This window comes from Chiloscyllium plagiosum, chromosome 30 (genome assembly GCF_004010195.1).
Source record: "Chiloscyllium plagiosum isolate BGI_BamShark_2017 chromosome 30, ASM401019v2, whole genome shotgun sequence".
Taxonomy (NCBI): domain Eukaryota; kingdom Metazoa; phylum Chordata; class Chondrichthyes; order Orectolobiformes; family Hemiscylliidae; genus Chiloscyllium; species Chiloscyllium plagiosum.
The window spans coordinates 15,538,764-15,558,915 of NC_057739.1; the positions used below are offsets into that span (position 1 = coordinate 15,538,764).

General features: G+C 39.9%; 1 protein-coding gene and 1 pseudogene across 2 annotated transcripts in view; one reads left to right on the forward strand and one right to left on the reverse strand.

Moving 5' to 3' along the window:
* Positions 1 to 20,152, forward strand: part of LOC122564758 (astrotactin-2-like) — a 1,559,828-nt gene that overhangs the window by 742,306 nt on the left and 797,370 nt on the right. The gene's annotated exons all lie outside the window — the stretch shown is intronic.
* LOC122565038 lies at positions 3,610 to 3,728 on the reverse strand (annotated as a pseudogene).

Consider the following 20,152-nt stretch of genomic DNA (forward strand, 5'->3'; position numbering starts at 1 on the left):
AAAAAAAGCTACCCCCATATCCTTTTTAAAACTTCCACCTCTCACCTCAAAATATGACCCCTCGTTTTGAATTCCCTCACCAAGGGAAAAGACCCTTGCTATTTAACTTACCTTTGCCCCTCATCATTTTATAAACCTCTATAATGTCACCTCTCAACCTGCTACACTCTAGTGAAAAAAAGCTATTTTTATAGTTCAAACTCTCCCTCCTGGAAACATCCTGGTAAATCTTTTCTGAACAATCTTCAATTTAATAATATCCTTCCTATAAAAGGGTGAGCAGAACTGTATACAGTACTCCAGAAAAATTCCCACCAACATCCAGCAAAACCTCAACGTGACACCCCAACTCCTATACTCAAAGGTCTCAGCAATGAAAGCAAGCATACTAAACACCTCCTTAACCAATCTGTCCATCTGTGACGCAAATTCCAAAACATTATTTACCCGAACATCTCGGTCTCTCTGTTCTACAACACTACCCAGAGCCTTACCATTAATTGTATAACTTTTGCCTTTGTTTGTTTTACCAAAATGCAATACCTCACATTTATCCAAATTATACTCCCTCTGTCAGTCCTCGGCCAATTGACCTGATTGATCAAGATCACTTTGTAATCCTTAAATAATCTTTTCGCTTTTGACTCTGCCATCAATTTTGATGCCATCTGCATCAAAATCATGCCTCCTATATTCTCATCCAAATTGTTTACATAAATGACAACAAAAGCAGACCCAGTACTTATCCATGTGGAACACCGCTGGACACAGGCCTCCAGTCCAAAAAGCAACCTTCCACCACTACCCTCTGTCTCCTACCATAAAGCCAATTGGCAAGGTCACCCTGAATCCCCTGTGATTTAACTTTACTGATTAGTCTACCATGCGGAACCTTGTCAAAGGCTTTACTAAAGTTCATGTAAACAATGCTTACCACTCTGCCCTCATCAATCTTTTTGGTTACTTTCTCAAAAAGCTCAATCAAGTTTGTGAGACACAATTTCGCTCGCACAAAACCATGCTGACTATCTCTAAGCAGTCCTCACCTCTCCAAATGCATGTAAATCCTAAGTCTCAGAGTTACCTCCAAGAACTTACACACAAATGATGTCAGACTTACCAGCCTGTCGCTCTTATACCCTTTCTTAAATAAAGGCACAATATTAGCCACTTTCCAGTTGTATATTTTATCATGATGATGGCTACTCATGTGCAATCACTAGCATTATATATTGCATGATACTCAAATAAGATATTGTTAGGTACACACCATAATGAATACATGTACACATAGGCAATACTTGACCTGGAGCTAGGAAGTCAGATAGCACATTGAAACTTTAGCCAGCATGAATAAATTAAATGATGCAATGAAATCTGTGGCTTCAGCCTGAGATGTGAGATATTTCTTTATGTTTTTAAGCAGTGATAACTTGAGATGTACTTGTATAAGGAGAAAATGAGGACTGCAGATGCTGGAGATCAGAGCTGAAAATGTGTTGCTGGAAAAGCGCAGCAGGTCAGGCAGCATCCAAGGAACAGGAGAATCGACGTTTCGGGCACAGGCTGATGCTGCCTATGGATGCTGCCTGACCTGCTGCGCTTTTCATGTACTTGTATAAGACTGACAATAGTTCCTCATCTTACACTGTTGTCTGAAACCTGAAAATAATCTTTATATAATTCATGAATGTTGAAGGGCAGGTCCTTGTAAATCCTGAGTGCAGCAGCCTGGAGGAGAGCCATAATGCAAGTTACAGCCATGATCATATTATTGATGTCATTCAACTAATACAGAATAAACTGAATGTGGACAGGCAAAAAGAGAATTATTTGAAGACAAAATATACAAATAGAAAGTCTTTTATTGATCTGTTCCAATCAGCGATTACTTGAGTTGACATTGTTTAAGACACTTTTTTGTGTTTTATATTAAACTGCTGTTGGGAAAACGCTTTTTTGTTTTGTCAAAAAGAATGTGTATTTATGAATTTCATCATTTAAAAAATTGTAAAGTTCTTTAAGGCTGTGAAGTAATTTTGACTTGTTTGAAGCACAGTTTTAGGAGTGCAGTGGCTAATTTATGCATTGCGAAGTCATGCAAACAGTAATCTGTGGAGTTGGTTGAGGGATAATTATTGGCTAAACTACTGTGAGATCTTTTTTTATGTTGACCTCTTTTAGACCTTTTTGTGGAGGTAGGCGTCATTGGCATTTATTGCCCTTTGTTGATTGCCTTTGATAAAGTGGCGGTGAGCTGCCTTCTTGAACTGCTGCATTCCTTATCATTTAGGTATAGCCAAGTGTTGTTAGTTCCAGAGAAGACTGATGGGCCCTTAGTGTAATGGTGTATCTGATGATATATTACTCTCTGGATTGGACTCCAGTGTCAGTTTGGAATGCATAAACAGGACTTGAAGCCACAACTTTCTGATTCAAGGGTGGAGCCACAACTGGCACCAGTAGGTTTTTGTGCTCAATAATTATAACCCAGAAAGTTTTAGAAAAAATAGAAATGTTGCTGGTTACTATTAGTGATCAAATTGAGTATATGCCATGAAGTGTTGTACTCCAGCAAGTTTCAGTTCAAAGTTGCTATGAATGAGGCACAGAAGATTTCTCTCTTAGAAGGATCTTTTGCTTTGAAGAACTAAGAAGAATGCATAACTTTGTCAATATAATTTCCTGTGAAACTATATCTGTTATCAAGCTGGTTTGATAAAAAGAAAAAAATTGTTCCTACTTGCATAACTTGGAGCTATAGCATAATGTTAAGACAAAACTCTTGGGGCAAGTCAAAGATTACTGAAAGTTTAGCAATTTTTGAAACACAGCTGATCAAAATGAAAAACTGCACATTGTACAGGTCAGTGTTCTTTTCTCGCTGGTCAGGATGAGATGACATGCACTTTTTAGCATTAACAAGGCATCTGGGAAATCAAGCATCATCTCCCGTTTTTCCATGAGCAAATCATTAAAAATAAATAGTTTTGCTGATGATTGAAGCGAGTGTGCATTCAGTTGGCAATTATACATGTACTCAGGTATATGCTAGTTCCTTTCAATACTTCTACTTTTAAAGTTTTATTTGCAAGGCTAGCAAGTTATTAGATTAAATCATATGTGAACTGTGACTTACCTTAATGGTTAATGTCAGAAAAAGAATGTATTAACTATCTCAGATTGCCTCAGCCTTACACAAAAGAAAATTGAGACAATAATGCCTGTAGTTTGAAAGTAACAGCAAGACTTAGAGACTCATTAATTTATAGAACCCCTAAAGTGTGGAAACAGGACAATTGGCCCAACAAGTCCACACCGACTCTCCAAAGAGCATCCCACCTAGACTCATCCTATCTCCGTAATCCTGCATTTCCAATGGCTAATTCACCTAACCTACACATCTCTGGATACTATGGGGAATTTAGCATGGCCAATCCATCTTTGGATTGTGCGAGGAAACCAGAGCACCCGGAGGAAACCCATACAGACACGGGGAGAATGTGCAAACTCCATACAGACAGTTGTCCAAGGGTGAAATTGAACCCAGGTGTCTGGTGCTGTGAGGCAACAGCGCTAACCACTGAGCCACCGTGCCACCCCTTTTAAAGCCTATTGCATCTGGTGTTCTCAGGCGGTCTCCCATCCAAGTACTAACTAGGCCTGAGTCTGCTTAGCTTCCGAGATCAGATGAGATCAGGTGTTTTCACACTGGTATCGGCATAGTTATTGATATGTTGATGGCTTCCTAAGACGCATGAACACACTCTGCTCTTTTTGTGGAACTTTGTAAGCCCCATTTAATTGCTGCTAAATTTGACTTGTGTTAGCAACTGTTGTCTTTTGCCCTACGTCCATTCAATAAAAAGCTGATAACATTTAGCCAGTTGACTCTGTCCCTGAACTTTCAGTTGAATTGTTTAATATATTCAAGTTAAGTTAGAAATATCACACCAGCAGTGGTGTGCAGTGAACTTGTGGAAATGTTTGCCATAGAAATCGTTTGAGACCAGAACAATGAATTAGAATGAATTAGATATAGTTCGTAGGATTTAAGGGATCAGAAGAACACAGGATCAGAGTTGGGTGATCGACCATTATCCATATTGAATAGCACAGCAGGCTTGAAGGGCCAAATGGCCTACAATCACTCCTATTTTCTATGTTTACATAGTTCACTGCATCTGCTTCAAGGCATAAAACAAAAGAAGTTAATCAGTCATGGCTAACACGGCAATTCAAGGAGTGTATAAGATTAAACAACATGAGGCCTATTGTGATGTAGGTTGTGTGGTTTACATATATTTTAATACAATTTAATTTAACGTTTGAATTTTTGACTTTTGAGGTAGTTGTATGTGAGTTTTCTGGGTGTCCAAAGGGTTTTAATGATTAAATAGTAAGTATTTCACCATGGTGATGTCTTTTCAAAAACAGTCTGACAGACAGTTTTGAAGAGAGAGTGAACTGATTGAACAGTAGCATGCATTATGCTTTCAGCTATAAAATTCCAGAATTTCTTTTGGGCTTAGGGGAAAAAAACCCTAGCTTGAAAAACAACTTTTAGTTTCCGTCTGTGCCAATTCTGCAGGATTCTTAATTGAAGTTGAATATGTAAAGCAGACATTCTTGAGAAAAGGTAGGAGAGCTTAGAATTGTTCAAATGGGTGACTTCACTCTAATGAGATTTATACAAGTTCCAGACTAGAAGTGTTTGGTTAAAACACTGAAAGGGTTACAAGTTTATGCTCAGTTATGTGATGAATGAAGGAAGAGGCTGTCAGACTTTCATGATGAAGAACTCACAGCTGAGTAAACCAAAGCTGAGTGAAACACTGTGCAGTAAAGGGAAACATTGTATGATACTGTCGTTGGCATTGTATTTTTACTGTGTGCTTCAAAAGCTTTAAACATGTGTTATACGTAAATAGTTTGATTTATTCTATTATATCTTCATTTGTTTTGCAAAATAAACGAATGTTTCATTGTTAAAACCAAATCTGTACCATTCCGTGTGAGACAGCCCCTATGGGAAGGGATTATGAAAGATTTGGGAAAGATCATTTCAGAACTTAGTCAGATCAATATCATTGCAGAAACTGATGGACCAGAAATAGCCAACTTCTTTCTAACTGCAGGCAGCTTTCTGTTTTTGATTCTTTTCCGTTCAAAGTCCCAGTAGCAGTTCCTGCTGGAAAATGACGAGCCATCTGTTCCTGCTCGTTTCTACATGTCTGTTGTTGCTGAATCTTCAAAAGAAATGACTGACCTTTTTGGAGAGCAAAACAAGATCTAATAAATTCCTCCCAGATGGTTTTTCTTGATTTGTTACCAAATGTTTGAATGTTGAGCTTCATCTTATTTTAGACTGGGCAGTGCATTATCATCATAGCACCATATCTGAAAGATCCCTGGATGTAATGTATGTTCCCTGCATGTGTAACTCATGGTCTGTTAAGCTGAATGCCATCATACAGATCTGAGAATGAGCATTTAGTAATGGCCCAACTAGCTGGTAAAATTACACACAAATCAGATTCCATGCTTTCTGAAATGAGGAAAATAACTTCATTTGAATCAAATATCAGCTGAACAGGCCAACAGCTGTTCTGTCATTCCAAAAGAGCAACAAGCAACTGCAGCCCGTTTATTAACGCTTGACAAATTTTGTTCACCAATTGCCACTCTGCTCACTAACCAATGCTTGCTCTCAGACTGGTAACAACTCTACTTTCAAATAGCCATCTTTAATTTTGAAATCCCACGTTGATCTTGACCCTTCCTATCTCTACAACTTCTTTCCACCCTACAAACTTCCAAGGTCTCTGCACTCTTCACATTCAGGTCTCTTGAACATTCCCAATATTAAGCAGTCCATCACTGCTAGCTGTAACTTCAGCTGCTTTGCTCCAAGTGCTTGAATGTTCTGGCCAAGCCTCTTTGCTTTCTTACTTCCAATTCCTCCTTTAAGACACTCATTGGACATGCATGGAATAGTGTAAGTTAGATGGGCTTCAGATTGGTATGACAGGTCGGCGCAACATCGAGGTCCGAAGGGCCTGTACTGCACTGTAATGTTCTATGTTCTATTCATTGTGGCTGTACAGGACATTGGTAAGGCCTCTGCTGGAATATTGCGTGCAATTCTGGTCTCCTTCCTATTGGAAAGATGTTGCGAAACTTGAAAAGGTTCAGAAAAGATTGACAAGGATGTTGCAAGGGTTGGAGGATTTGAGCTACAGGGAGAGGCTGAATAGGCTGGGGCTGTTTTCCCTGGAGCATTGGCGGCTGAGGAGTGACCTCATAGAAATTTATAAAATCGTGAGTGGCATGGATAGGATAAATAGACAAAGTCTTTTCCCTGGGGTGGGGGAGTCCAGAACTAGAGGGCATAGGTTTAAGGTGAGAGGGGAAAGATATAAAAGAGACCTAATGGGCAATCTTTTCACGCAGAGGATGGTACGTGTATGGAATGAGCTGCCAGAGGAAGTGGTGGAGGCTGGTACAATTGCAACATTTAAAAGGCATCTGGATAGGTATATGAATAGGAAGTGGGTTTGGCGGGATATGGGCCGGGTGCTGGCAGGTGGGACTAGATTGGGTTGGGCTATCTGGTCGGTATGGACAAGTTGGACCGAAGAGTCTGTTTTCCTTGCTGTGCATCTCTATGACTCTGACTCTATGTCTACTGATTTGACTGAATATTTTATAAGGCTGAAACATCACAGCAATCTTCAGCCAGAAGTGCCAAGGAGACAATACTTTGGCCCTATTCAGTCGTCCCCAGCATCACAGAAACCAGTCGACAGCCAATTCTATTCACTCCACGGGATACTAAGAAGTAGTTGAAGGCACTGGATACTCCAAAGTCTATGACAACATCTTGCCAAGAGGACTGAAGACCTGTGGTCCAGAACATGCGCTGTCTTAGTCAAGCTCTTCCAGTATAGTTACAACTGAAGCTACAATCTGACAACGTGGAAAATTGCCTGCGTATGCCCTGCACACAAAACATAAGGTCAAATCCAGCTTGTCAAATTACCACCCCATCAGTCTACTCTTGGTCGTCAGTAAAATGATGGAAGGTGTCATCAACAGTGCTATCAAGCAGCACCTGTTCAGCAATAAAAACCTGCTCAGCGATGCCTAGTTTGGGATCCTCTGGGGCCACTCAGCCCCTGGCCTCATTTCAGCCTTGGTTCAAACAGGGACAAAACAGCTGCATTCCAGAGGTGAATTGAGAGTGACAGCCTTTGACATCAAAGTCTGTGAGTGTGCATTAAGGAGCAAAACCAGAAGCAGGCAGGGTATCAGGTGGCAAACTTTCTGCTGGTTGGCGTCATACCTGACACATAGGAAGATGGTTGTGGTTATTGGAGGTCACTGATCTCAGTTCCAGGACAACTCTGCAGGAGTTCCTCAGGATAGTGTCATAGGCCCAAAAATCTTCAGCTGCTTCATCAATGCCCTTCCCTCAGTCATAAAGTCAGAAGTCGGGATGATTTGCAATGTTTGCGTAATGTTCAGCACCATTTCCAACTCCTCAGATACTGAGGCAGTGCATGTTCAAATGCAACAAGATCTGGACAATATCCTGGCTTGGTCTGACAAGTGACAATTAATATTCACATCACACAAATGCCAGGCAATGACCATCTCCAATAAGAACCAATCTAATCATTTCTACTATAATTGAATCCCCCATTATCAATTTCCTAAAGATTACCATATATTAGAAACTGAACCGGACTCACCACACAAACACAGTAGCTACAAGAGCAAGTCAGAGGTTGGGAATACTGTGGCAATTAACTTGCTTCCTGTCCATCATCTACAAAGCACAAGTCAGGAGTGTGATGGAATACTCCCCACTTGCTTGGATGTGTGCAGCTTTAACAGCACTATAGAAGTTTGACTTCATCCAGGACAAAGCAGCCCACTTGATTAGCACCACATTCACAAGCGTCCACCTCCACCAGCAGTGCTCAGTACAGTAGTGTGTAGGAGTTATGAGATGGACTGTAGAAATTCATCAAACATTCTTAAACAACACCTTCCAAAACCATGACCACTTACATCAGGAAGGACAAGGGCAGCAGATACATGGGAACACCATCACCTGCAAGTTCCCCTCCAAGCCACTCACCATCCTAACTTGGAAATATATCACTGTTCCTTCACCGTTGCTGGGTCAAAATCTTGGAATTCCTTCCCTAAGGGCTTTTGTGGGCCAACCTATAGCACATGGACTGTAGCGGTTCAAGAATGTTAACTCACCACCACCTTCTCAAGGGCGATTAGTGACAGGCAATTAATGCTGGCCATCCAGTGATGCCCACGAGTGAATTAAAAAAAAATACATTTTAATACCTCCTTATTTTTTTTTGTTAGTATTCCTCTGAAGTCCCTTGTAACCTTTCATTTCATTCAAGAAGCTATAAATAAATTCAAGTTGTTACATAAATAATGCAAAGCAAAGAGTTAAGTCCAATATTACTCCAATTGGCTTTCTCCCCTTGAGGGTCTGTGTCCTCTATGTGTATAAAAGACACAGGATAATCATATGGGCATTATTGTGGTCGTTGATTTGATTAATGGAAGGGGTGCAAGAAATCAAAGCTGGTTTCACCAGAACTCCAACAAGGTCAATCACTGTGGCTATGATTATAAAGTTTAGGAGAACATGATTGCCAACACCACTCAGTACAGCATTTTGATGATGGCGATGATAGTTGCTTTATAGTTGTTTTAAATCACTGATGTGCAAATTCATCCCATAGTTAACATAGCCTATGTTACGACACGGGGTAAACCTTCCTGCTTCATTTAAAACCAGCAACACAGAAAAGATTTACCTGTGCAGTAATGTGTAAAAGTCCGAGTGGCCAGGAAATTTTTTAAGTAAAAATTAACAACTTTATTTCTTAAAATATAACAGAGAATACTTAACTAGCTAAAATTTACAATTTCTTCCTTTAGCCTTCTTTTACCTTCCCTTCTATAATACTAGTTCGATAAAACTCCCAATTACGATTTAAAAACGACACTTCTTATCTCAAAACCAGGCAGCTTTCATGCTTCTATTGGGATATTCCTATGCCTTTTCTTCTTAGGAATTTCTGTGGCACCGTTCACTATCGAACCTTTTTAAGAGAACTATTTTCAGGCAGGCTGTTTACATGCTAGGCTTGGCAGTTCTCCTTTCAGATTATCGGATTGGATTGTGTTAATGGCTTTTAAGATAATCAATTTCCTAAATTGAAGGTGGATTGGAGTTTGATATTTTTTGGGGTATAATTTGAACTGATTGGCCAAATTCGAATTTGTTTATTTTGTCTGCAGGCAACAAGCTAATCGAGTTGTTCGACCAAGTGTTACACTGTTGCCTTATTGAGAACACTTGGTGCTGTGTCCGGTAGTTCTACACCCACATCTTCATAACGCCTGTAATTCTGATATTTAATGGCCCAAACAACCACTGTGACAGCTGCTGTCAAACAATCAGTACACAAGGTCACTGTGACTTTAGGGCACTGGGAAGGTGAAGTGTAGACTGGGTAAGGTGCCAGAAGGTAGGATGACAGATGGGTTGGGGGGAGGGTATTGGTGAATGAAGTGCCAGCTGGTTAGAGTGCCATTATGGAAGGGGATATCATGCCAAGTGGAAAGCATGCTAGTTGGCAAGGGAACCAGGTCAGTTTGCAGCAAACAGATTCAGTTGGGGTGAAATCAGAACCAGTGGAAGGTGGATTTGATGGTTGCCGGGTCTGTCAGTTACGAGGGTGGGGGCAGATCATGTCTAGACAGACGGAAGGGTGGGGTTTGGGTGTGGAGTGGAGGAGGGAGGATGTTGGGTGTATTGTAATGGTGGGAGAAGAAGTGTCAGTTGCAAAGCAGTGACAGAGGCGACTCTATACAAAGCTAGGAGAAGTGGGGCTAGAGGCTGGGGGGAGCATGTTGAGTGGCAGGGCACAGTGTTGGTTGGGGAATGGAGTTAAGTGTGCTTGACCTTGGAAATGTCAGGTCAGAGTCTGAAGGGTATAAGTGGACTGGAAGAGGTGTACTTAAAGGTATGTGAGGCAAATATGGAGTAAGTTGAATTGGATTTGGAATATCTATTCAATAGTTAAAGAATTTTTTCAGTAACTGTTTATTTAGGCTTATTAAACCACTCTTAATGTCATCAGGACTTTCTGCATTCTCTGATACAATCAGTGGTTTCCAGTTTCCAAAGAATTGAGCAGCAGAATTTTTAATTTCCAAGGTAACCCCTTTGGAGACTGCGACTCCAGAGATTCTGCAGAGTCTCCATCTCCATCTCCCATTTACACTGGAATAACAACTGTCAAGAGGATGGAATATCTGGGCCATAATATCAATCACATTACTCTCTTGACTGGCAGAATGGAATGGTTCCATTAAGATGCAATGTTAGATTAGGCAGTGCCATATGGACGCTGGGTATTACATTTCCTCATTACTTGTAAGAGTTTAATTCACGACCCATTAAAGAATGCATTTGAACAGTGTAATTTGTTCATTGAACTGACAAAAAAAGTCATTCCCAATTCATTTTTGATAAGGGTCTCAGACACCTAAAACAATAAATTAAAGAATGATCAAGAAAAAAATTTGAGGACCAAATATGGATCGTAGAATTTTTAATGCCCAGTAATCGAGGGAAAAAGATGAGAAAATTTTAATTTTTCTGCCTGACCCTCCTTAAATGAATCACTTCATTCGATAAAACATATTGCCACAAGTGTTCCAGCGCTTTGGTGCAACTTTTATTGTACTGGCAATACCATTTGAAACAGAATAGATGTGTACCAGGCAGTCAACATTCAAAAATGGAAACATGATCTGAACCTGGTTTGGAAGAAAACAGTTTTTTTTAATCTTACTGGATATTTTAGTACAATGTTCATGCTTTTTGTTATGGAAGTGAAACTTGGCAGAATCCCAGAAATCCATCAGCTGCTCTCTTAGTACAGGGAGACCGAGCAAGACAGCTGTTGTTGGGTTTACCTAGAATGTCACTATGCCTCAGGTGAGGTTGAGAAGGCAAGGCCTACATGATGACTTCAGCTGGTATGCGACTTGAAACTGCACTGTTGAAGTTTTTGTGGGATTGCAAACTGGCCATCTAGCCAATCAGCTGACCTCATTCACTTAACTTCTCAAGGGTTTTAGAGATCCTGACAAGTTGGTGATGTGAGTCGGCTGGTGACAGGTGAGGCTCAATATTGAGAAAGGTACGGTAATGCACTTTGATCATAAGAAAATTTAAAAGACAACATTAAAGTAGTAAATACAATTCTGAAGGGGTTGGCAGAGCAGAGGTACCTGTGCACCTGCGCACAGATTATTGAAGGTAGCAGGATAGGTGAAGAGAGCATTTAATAAAGGTTACAGTGTTCTTGGCTTTATTACTGGGGGACAGAGTGCAAAGCTGAACTTATACAATACATTTGTTCAATTTCACCTGGAGTATTGTGTGCAATAGTGGCTGCCACATCATGGGAAACACGTGAATGCGTTTGAGAAAGTGCAGAAGCAATTTGCAAGAACGATTCCAGGAGTGAGAAACTGCAGTTGGAAGGACAGATTGAAGAAGTTGGGACTGTTTTCCTTGGCAAGAAGAAAGCTGAAAAGAGATCTGTTGAGTTTTTCAAAATTGTGACTGGGCTGGCCAGAAAAGATAGGGAGAAGCTGTCCCTGCTCACAAGAGAAAAGAACAACTGGGCTTAAACTAAGTGCAAAACCAGCTTTTCACACAGTGCGTAGTTAGGTATGGAATGCACTGCCAGATATGTGGTGGAGGCAGGTTCAATTGAAACATTCAAAAGGGCACTGAATGATTGTTTATCTCGAAATGGTGTGCAAGGATATGGAGAAGAGGCAGGGGACCAGCACTAGGTAACCAAACTAGTGCTAACATGGTGGGCTGAATGGCCTCCTTCTATAATAACTAGTGATTCTGAACAGCAGGAATTGGAGTTCTGATTTGGAATTTTAAACAGTACCAGGGTGAATTACTGCACAGAGGACCAGAGTATGAGAAAAAAATCTGTCTCCACTACCATTCTGTCATGTTGTTTCCTGTCTGCTGTTTTCTAGTAGACCCCGACCCACATTCTGATTACCTGTGGTGAGGGGATTGGGAAGTAGCATAGCTAAATCCATAGAATTGGTAGAATACAGAGGCCATTTAATCAGATGTCTTGGTACCAGCTTTCTGCAAGACCAGATACCCTTTCCTCGTTCTCTTTTCCATATCCTTATGCCAGAGCTTAGCACTATATTTTTCCCTTTTTCCATGCTTATGTCAATCCCTTTAAGAAACCACCTTTAAATCTGGATCTCTCTGGCAATGCATCCAAATTCAAGCCACTTGCTGTCTAAAAATATTGCTCCTTACGATACCTCTGGCTCCTTTGCCTGTCCCATTAAATCAGTATCTGCTCATTCTCAATACTTCAGCCAGAGGTATAGTTTCTCTCTGTCTACTCTATCAAGGCCTTCATGATTTTGAACACCTCTAGCAAAACTCTTCTCAACCTCCTGTGAGGAAAACAGCACAAATTCTTCAATCCATCTTTGTAATTGAAGTCTGTCATCCCTGAAAACATTGTCATAAATCTTTGCTTCAGCTGCTGTAAATTCTTCAAAGCCTTCTTACAATGTGATGCCCAGAATTGGATACAATAGGGATGGCACTTGGAAATCTTCTTGTGTATTCAGCTGTTGAACACTAGCTCTGGTCAAGAGTTACTCTTCATGACTTTCTGCACTCTTTCTGTAATTTTGCATAATATTGGGCTTCAACAGCAGGGGGCCAAAAGTTGCTTTATGTTTTTACTTTCATGCAAATTTCCATAAGCCATTTTTGGCCAAGTGTCACTCTGAAATAAATACAAAACAAAAATGAATTGTACTCCGGCACCTTTGACCTCAGAGTCCTTTATTAAAACTAAAATAAACAGCCATTACTAAACATGACCCCAACATCTGCTATGAAAAGGTTGGTGTTTTGATTTACAATGATTTATGATGTAATTTCCCAAAGTAATTTTTTTTCATGGTGAATTGTTGGCCTTCATTTTCACATTTAATATTCTTTGCAGAAAAAAAAAATCCACAGTCGTGTTCCTCTAGAATGTGAATATTGGAGTACTTATTTTCTGCCAAAGTCAGTCTGTTGGTGCTGGGGCCATTTAAATGAATGTGCAAAGAAAGTAAATTATCTGTCTTGTATAACTAAACTGCAGCACAGGGCAAAAGGATCTGACAAACGCCATGCAGGAGAAAGCGAAGGTGGGTTCATTAATCAATCACTTACCCGGTGCTCTCACAGTGAATTTAATTAACCTTTACATAATTACTTTAACTCTTCCAAAACAAGCACTGAAGGTTTCTTCCTTGGTTCTTCAATTACAAGGTTATAAAAGGAACAATTCAAACACCCTGCACTGTACTTTGCATATATCCAGTGCACATGTGACAGGGTTGATGCAAAACTATTAATGTCCCAGATCATGAAAGAACCAGTGTGTGATCCAAATTGTATGTCAGAACCGCATGGAATTCCCGATGCACTGACTTGCATCTCGAATATAAAAGTTTTTAAGCCTGATGTTTTCTAATGAACAATGCAGGGTTTAGTTCAACAAGTTTTATTTTGTAGAGATGCAATATGATTTCAGCTTTGCATTCAACACAATGCATGACAGAATTGGGGTATGAAGTGATCGTGTGAGACTGCATGCAGGAAGAAAACCCACGACATACTGACAGGTTTATACTGACCGCAAAACGAGTACAGATAGAACAAGACTTGCACTTGAGTCTAATTTGTTAATCATTAAATCCCATGATTGGTTTCCACAGACACTTTTCTCATCACATTGGATCTCCAGTCAATCCATTTAGTCCTTCACGTCTGTTCTGCCATTCGATTAGGTCATGGCTAATTTATTCATTTTTCCGCCTTTTCTCTAAATCTCTTGATAACCTGCATACTAAAAATATTTTGATCCCAATCATAAACATTTACATTTTTGAACTTTCACTGATACATCCACAGCCTTTTGGGGAAGAAAATTCTAGTTTCCCATAACCCTTTATGTAAATGCTTCCTGATTACAATGCAGGATGTCTAGTTGTAGTTTTAAGGTTATGATTGATCTTCATTCTTTCATCAGAGGAAATGTTTCTTTCATTTCCTTTTGTTATTTTAGTTAAAAATCTAAATTAGATCACCTTTCAACTAACCTCGAGAAAATAAACAATTTTATTCAACATTGAGGATTATTTAAGCCTGTTAACATTTTCATAAATCTGTACGTTACCAAGGCCAACATATATTTCCTGAGATAACGTTTCAAATTATGACCTTTCATTGGTACTGATGACCTGAAATGTTAACTCTGGTTCTCTCCAAAGATTCTGCCCGACCATCTGAGTAGTTCTAGAATTTTCTAACCTTTTGTTTCAGAGTTAAAGACAGTAGCTGTGGTATTTTGCTTTTATGTTTCCTTGAAGTTCAGTGTGTAGGCCAGTATGGTGCTCCTGCTCGGGCCTTATCAAGGCTATGGAAAAATGAGAAATCTAACTTTCTCAATTTTATATTCCAGCCCCTTTGATCTGAAGGCTGCCATTTAACATTAGTCTTTTTGATTATTGAATCTATGAATAATCCTCCTAACTCTAACATCAGCGCACATGAATATACAATTCATTACTCTTTTATCCAATATAGGCTGCAAAACTGAGGCTGTTGGATGTACTCTGATGGAGTACCAACTTGTTTCTAAAATGTTTACTGAAAATTAGGTCACATCTCACAGTGGCCTTTCTTTTGTTGATTAAGCTCAACCGCTTTGTAACTCCAATGAGTTTACACAGACAACTTCTTAATTGGCAGCAATCTGCCTAACTGTCTTGGTTCAGTAAATATTAATTAGACTGCCATTTCAGAAGTCATCATTATTATGCCAAGTCAAAATCTTTTAGTGCTAATTGACATTTTAGCTTACAGATAATTGTTTAGTGAGTTTCTAATTTGAGCAGAAAATAGTACTCAAACCTATTTACAAAACTGCATTGTTCTATGTACGGTTACCAATTCAAGTGCTGAATTACCTGAATTAAAAATGTACCTGATACCGTACTCAACATAGCTTGAAATCAAAAAAATTGTTGAACTAAGCCCTGCATTGTTCATTAGAAAATATCAGGCTTAAAAACTTTTATATTCAATATGGAAGTCAGTGCACCGGGAATTCCATGCAGTTCTGACGTACAATTTGGATCACACACTGGGTCTTCAATGATCTGGGACATTAATAGCTTTGCATCAACACTGGGGCATATGCACTGGATATATGCAAAGTTACCAGAATCCTGACACTACCGAATCAAGCATTTTTGGAACAGTGGTAGCGTCACTACCTCCGAACTGGGAGGCCTGGGTTCACGTTCCATACACTCCAAAGTGTGTTTTTGCATCTCTAAAGTCGTGATCAGAAAATGCCCACATTACTGAACCTGCATTACCTTCAGATGCTGCACTGAGATTTATTCTTTATTAGTGTGTTTCAACCTGGCAGTGAACCCTTCTGTTAATTCAACCAAACTCCCAGAAAAGCTCACCCTGCCTTGTAATCTGTTCAAGTATAAGTGACAGAGAATTCCCAAATTTCACTGTTTAAAGAAAAAATATCAATTCCATCATCCTGTAGCAGTCAAGCTCCAACTCCTATATTGCTAGCATCGATTGCAGCTTTGAAGGTCTAAACGTTTAGTGTAGCTTAAGCTAGTGTGGTGATTAATACTGTTTTTAAGTTATTGTTCTGTCCACCAACATTTTGTGTTCTTCTTCAGTAAATCTGTTAACAATGCCACTATGCTGCCAAATGGAACAAACTTATGGTAGAATCCGCTTAGTTCCAAAAAGCGAAGCAACTCTTTCTTTGAGGTTGGTCGTGGAATTTCCTCGATGTACTTCGTCTTTGCATTCCTTGGGGTCAACCTTCCATGACCGATGTTATGTCCCAAGAACATCACTTCTGCTTTTGTGAATTCTGTTTTCTTTAAGTTTATTACCAGTTTTGCTTCTCTTAATCATTTAAATAGCTCTGCTTACTGTACCATGTGAACTTTCCATGACTCACTAAAGGTCACGACATCATTCAGATTGCCTGCACAGTTTGTTAACCCAGCCACAACTCTATTCTTGAGTCTTTGGAATGTGGCTGGTGTGTTCTTCATTCCAAAGGGCATCCCTTTGAATTGATAAAGCCCATTTGGGGTTGCAAACTCAGAACCTCTTTCGCTTTCTCCGATAAAGGTACCTACCAATAACCACGTAGTAAATCTATCTTTGTGATGTAACTGGCTTGTCCAACTTTCTCTATACAGTCCTCCAATCTTGATATTGGCTGTGAGTCCAATTTTGTTATGGTGTTGACCTTCCAAAAGTCCACACAAAATCATTGAGTCCCCTCAGGTTTGGGAACTAACATGATCGGAGGCCTCCACTCACTCTGACTTAGTTCGGTGATATCTTTGGTGAACCACTAAACTTGGTTTTGAAGAGATCTTCTACCACTGGTAACAATACTAATTTATCATCCCCACTGGAAAATGTCCGAATTTCAGAGTTTTATCTGCCACCTGATTCATTCTGTGCTGTGCCCTCTTCAGGTGCTGTTTAGCTAACTCACCTACCAGAATCAATCTCTCCCTGAACTCGGATACATAATCCAAGTGTAAGATCTCAGACATCAGTCCTGTCAATTTCTTTTTAATTAATTTCAAAGCCCTTTCACTTCATGTCCGAATATTAACTCAAAGGGATTAAACTGAGAAGATTTGTTTGGGCCATCTCTAATGGCAAACAATACGAATGGGATACCTTTATCCCAATCATTCGGACAATCCTGACAGTATGCTCTTAACATGGTCTTCAGGGTCTGATGCCACCTGTCCAAAGCTCCCTGGGATTCAGGATGGTATGAACTTGATTTAAAGTGTTATATGTCAAAGCTATCCATGACTTCCTTAAACAGCCTAGCAGTAAAATTAGACTTTTGGTCTGATTGAATCTCTCTGGGTAGCCCTTATCGCATGAAGAAAGTTACTAACTCCTCTAACACACTTTTTGCCTTCATACTCCATAATGGAATTGCATCTGGAAATCTGGTAGACACATCCATTATGGTTAGCCAGTACTGGTGCCCTCTTTAACGTTTCAGGAGGGGACCTGAACAGTCAATCAGAACCTGCATGAAAGGTTCTTCAAATGTGAGAATTAGCAACAAAGGTGCTGGTTTTATTACTGCCTGTGGCTTCCCTACCATTTGGCATGTATGACATGTATGACACGTCTTTGTACAGTCCCGCTTTTGTACCTTAGCCCGAGCCTTCCTTACACCTAGGTGACCTCCAACTGGTAATTTATGTGCTATCCGTAACATCTCCTACCAGCAACACAATTTGGGGCACTTCTGCCCATTTCTCCTCTGCACAAACCTGCTGTGGTCTCCATTTTCATCTTAGGATTCTATCTTTCAGATAATAACCTTCAGGAATATTCTGTGACTCCTTTTCTGAGTCAAGAGGATTAAACTGAGAAGATTTGTTTGGGCCATCTCTAATGGCAAACAATACGAATGGGATACCTTTATCCCAATCATTCGGACAATCCTGACAGTACGCTCTTAACATGGCCTTCAGGGTCTGATGCCACCTATCCAAAGCTCCCTGGGATTCAGGATGGTATGAACTTAATTTAAAGTGTGATATGTCTAAGCTATCCATGACTTCCTTAAACAGCCTAACAGTAAAATTAGACTTTTGGTCTGATTGAATCTCTCTGGGTAGCCCTTATCGCGTGAAGAAAGTTACTAACTCCTCTACCACACTTTTTGCCTTCATACTCCATAATGGAATTGCATCGGGAAATCTGGTAGACACATCCATTATGGTTAGCCAGTACTGGTGCCCTCTTTAACGTTTCGGGAGGGGACCTGAACAGTCAATCAGAACCTGCATGAAAGGTTCTTCAAATGTGAAAATTAGCAACAAAGGTGCTGGTTTTATTACTGCCTGTGGCTTCCCTACCATTTGGCATGTATGACATGGCAAAAGTTAACCACGTCTTTGTACAGTCCCGCTTTTGTACTTTAGCCCGAGCCTTCCTTACACCTAGGTGACCTCCTACTGGTAATTCATGTGCTATCCGTAACATCTCCTACCAGCAACACAATTTGGGGCACTTCTGCCCATTTCTCTTCTGCACAAACCTGCTGTGGTCTCCATTTTCATCTTAGGATTCTATCTTTCAGATAATAACCCTCAGGAATATTCTGTGACTCCTTTTCTGAGTCAAGAGATATATCTTTTATTGTCTCGTCTTTCTGTTGTAAGTCCATTAGCCTTTCAGGACTAAAAACTTCTGCCTGACTTTCTGCCTGTTCAGGTTTATCCTGCACCATTACATCAAACAGGGTATCGGCTAACTGAACCTCAACTCCTTCATCTTTCTCTTTAGTTTTATCTTCATGCTGTGACTTATGATAGGGAGATCTTGTTACTACACAGTCTGGAAAAATTCCAGGGTATTTTTCTTTTAACACGTCAGTTCCCTGGTCTTCCTTTGGCTTCTCCAGAACAAGGGTTGTCACTCCCATGTTGGATCCTACTAAATTGTTCCCAAGAACAAACTGTATTCCTGGAACTGACACTCTGTCAATCACTCCCACTGTAACTTCCCCAGTCATGAGTTGGCACTCCAACCTGATCTTACATAGGGGAATGCTAAATGTCTGTACATTTATCCAACAAATTACCACACTCTCAGGTAATACTTCGGAAAGAGTGCAAATACATTCATTTCTTACTATTAGAGACTGGTTAGATCCTGTATCTCTCAAAATTATAACTTCTTTCCCTGTCCTTTCTGAGTAAACTTTACCCACAGAGGCTAATTCTTTATGGAGATTAGGCACTAACTCCATACCCAGCCTCTGCCTATGCTGTGCACTGTCCTACAGCTCCTCACTTTTCTTGGTGTTTCCTTTAATACTTTAACTAATGCCACTTAGCCTTTTTTCCCACATCTTTTACCATAGTGTGCTTCTTTAACGACCAGCACTTTTACGTGCCCCACTTTACCGCGGTGGAAATACCTGAAGTGTTCCACTTCCTTTCCACCCTCTTGGGCTTATTTTTTAACCTGTGGTAAACTATTACCAGTGTGCTCTACTCTTTATTTTGTACTGTAGGATCTCCCCTTTTCCCAAATCCTATCTCTCACAGGATGAAATTCTTGCCGGAAGCTAAACTCTGCATTAAGCACCAATGCATATTCACCTGCCAGCTCTGCTGCTCTTCTCACTTCTTGAACTTTCTGTTCATACACATGACATCTTATCATCTCTGGAAGTGAGTTTTTAAACTCCTCCAGCAGAATAATTTCTCTTATAACCTCATAGGTCTTATCTATTTTTAAGGCCCACACCCATCTATCAAAATTGCTATGTTTAATTCTTTCGAACCCAGCAGAAGTCTGATATGGTTCCTATTTTGTATTTCTGAACCGCTGTCTATACGCTTATGGTACCAATTCATAAGCACTCAAAATAGCCTGTTTAACCCCTTCATAATCTCTTGACACTTCATCTGACAGTGCAGCAAATACTTCACTAGCTCTACGTACAAGCTTATTCTGAACTAGCATTACCTACAAGTTCTCTGACCACTCCACCTGCCTAGCCAATTTTTTAAATGAAATAAAGAATGCTTCAACATCTTTCTCATCAAAATATGGCAGTGTTTTAACATATTTGTATATATATCTCTTCATCTCCATCCTGTTAACTTTTCTGACTAATTAGCTAATTCTGAAGTTCAGATTCTCTCTCCTTTACTCTTTCTTCTCTCTCCCTTTCTTCTCTCTTTGCTCAGCTAAGAGCCTTTGCTCTCTTTCTTTTTCCTCTCTTTCTTTATCCTCTCTCTCTCTATTTCTCTCTCTCTCCTTTCCCTTTCTTTATCTTCTAACTCTATTTTCCTCAATTATAATTTAAGTTTTCTACTGCACTTACAGTCATAGAGTCATAGAGGTGTACAGCATGGAAACAGACCCTTC